Below are 2,887 nucleotides of genomic sequence, written 5' to 3'. Positions count from 1 at the left end.
GATTTGGATATTGGGGATGCTTATAAGAAGCCCGTGGGTCCTTGTACGAAGCCCAAGAGGAGGCTATCCGAGGGTCCTTGCATTGTAAGCCCAAGAGGAGGCTATGGGAGGGACAATCTAGGGTCCTTGCATTGTAAGCCCAAGAGGAGGCTATGGGAGGGTCACTCGTTTGTACAAAGCCCAAGGGGAGGCATGGTATAGTTGGTTTGAGCTCTTAGAGCGATTTCACCGAGAAACCATACTCTATGTCCTAACCTAAACTAGGGAGATTCTTTGCACGAAGCCCAATAGGAGGCTATGGGGAACCTAATGTTGTACTAAGTTGAATAAGCATATAACACAATCACAAGTATGAACAAGTACGAACAAACATGAACAAGTACATGAACAGATATGAACAGTTATACATATATGACAAAGTGTGTGTATATAATGGAGTTTATGAAGGAAATATACCTGTAAGCATGATCCATTTGTATACACGGGGGCTCGGGACTCACACTCGGGGAGAGGCCCTCTTGAGTTTATTCAAAGCTATGTAAACAGGTATTTACAAAGGGGCTTGGGACTTATACCTACATGGAGGCCCATGGTATTTTTGGGAAGATTTAAAGAAAACCTTCATTTTTGGTTTGTTATTCAAAGTTTAAAAAACACATTGATTGAGATATGTACAAAAATGTGTATGTACAATGAAATACCTAATTTCATGTACTGGAATGGGTATGTACAAAAGGGGCTTGGGACTTATACCTACATGGAGGCCCGTGGTATATTTTTGAAAAGTTTTGAAGTTTTGTTGTTTTGAAAATGATTTGAAAATTGTTTGAAAAAGATTTTGTTTTGAAGAAGTTTTATTGTTTTGAAAACTGTACAAAAAGAAAAGAAATGGGACTTACACTCTCTAATATTCGAGAGGCCCCACTTCGTTTTGAAAATCAATTGATCAATTACAAAGATTTAATCAAAAGTTTTCCTTTGAAATCAAAAAGAAATGTTTTATCGCTTTTGAAAAGAATCATGATCGCTTTTTTTAAAACGGTTTGAATTTTGAAAGAAGTTAATTTAATCAAGATGAGCAAAAAGATTATACTTAATTAACACTTAGATGATTAGGGTTTGCTCAAAAAAATATTTACAAGTGATTAAGTTTGAAAATCAAATGAAAAACAATATTTTAAAGTATTAAAAAAACACTTAAAACATGTCATTTTAAACCTATTTAAAAATGTATTAAATAAATCTTTTTTGATGATTTTTTTTGGTATTCATAAAATATGTATATTAAACAAAGAGTATGCAAAAAATGAAGTGAAAATAATGAATTTTGATTGGTTAAATTAATTGGTGAAGTTGTTAAAGAAAATGAAAGAAAATAGTGTCAAAAAAAATGTTTTGGTCCTGCCAGGGTTTGAACCCACGCCCTCTCTCTCACAACTCAAAACACTTGCCAACTGAGCTGCGCGCGCAGCTTGTTATTCACACGCTTCCATTTAATTATATTTGAAAACAAACATTTGAATTTTTCAAACCAAAAACGCGCCAAGAACACACCTTCAACTGATTTTTGAAAATCTTTGAAACTGGATTGTTTTGATCAAGTAGATAGTCTATCTTGCTCGGTTTTGGACGAGGAATACAATGGTATCATTTAATTGCATTTATTTTCACTCTAAGATCATTGGTTTTCTGATGAACACGAAGAACCCTAATCTTATGATTCAATCTGAAATTGTGTATAATTGATGAATTGTGAAATTGATTGAGGGCTATTGATCAGTGATAGTGCAGAAACAAGATAGCAACTCAATTTTTCATTTATGATGCATGTATGTATGAGTTTGAAGTTCATAGCACTTACCTTCAAAAACGGCCAAGCTGGGATTCGAATTCTGCAATAGAGGCGTTACAGAAGTTGTTTGATGATCTGGATAGCTTCAATGGACCATATGGAAGGTGTCTGGATGCTTGGAGTGGATTGAAAACATCTGGATCAATTGGTGGAACCCGATCTGCAGTTGCTTCAAGTATGAATCGAGCTTGGTGATTCTGAAGTTTTTGATTGATGATGAGTGTTGGGATAGTTCATATGTGATATATATGAGGTGTTGGAAGTGTTAGTTTGGACAGATATAGCTTGGTATGGATTTTGGCATGATAAGGTTCAATATATGCAAATATGGAAGTGAGGTGGTGATTTTGAGTTTTGAGGTGTTTTTGGGTGTATGAGTGATTCAAACACATCCCATATGGTGTTTATGGTTTGCTAGAATCATCACTTTGGCCATAGCTTCAAGGATTTGGAGGTTGACATTTCTACCTCTTTGAAACTTAAGAAACTTGCATTCTAAGAAAGAAGAGAGAAAACCTATAATTGTGAGGTTTTGGTGTGAATTGAAGAGTGATTTGCACCTCTATTTATAGGCCAAGAGTTCTGAACTCAGACCTTTGCAAGTTGATCAAGAATTGGTGATTTGGCTTAAGAGATAAAAAGGAATCTTTTACATTTAATGCAAAATGGTTAAAGTGACCAAACCATGGTTAAAACTCAAGCTTCTTATCCTCTTCCATTCTGATCTCAAATCAGAAAATATCTCCAATTATTGCCTCTATGCATCATTATTTGGATCATTTGGCAAATTGGCTCATAACTTAGTGAAAATGGCATGAAATTTCAAGTGAAAAGTTCACTAATGTCAAAATTCAAAACCATAGCTACACTTCAAATTTTTTCATGCTCTTGGACATTTTGGAAAGCTCATATTACACACTTCAAAACCCTAGTTGAAAGTTTCTTCAATATCTTTAAGGAAGTGGGTGAAAAAGATCCATGAACTTTGAGAAAAATGAAGTTTCAAGTGAAATTTTCCAAAGATGCCAACTTTGA

The sequence above is a fragment of the Vicia villosa genome, linkage group LG7, assembly GCF_029867415.1.
Source record: "Vicia villosa cultivar HV-30 ecotype Madison, WI linkage group LG7, Vvil1.0, whole genome shotgun sequence".
NCBI classification, from domain to species: Eukaryota; Viridiplantae; Streptophyta; class Magnoliopsida; order Fabales; family Fabaceae; genus Vicia; species Vicia villosa.
This window is presented reverse-complemented; position numbering follows the sequence as displayed.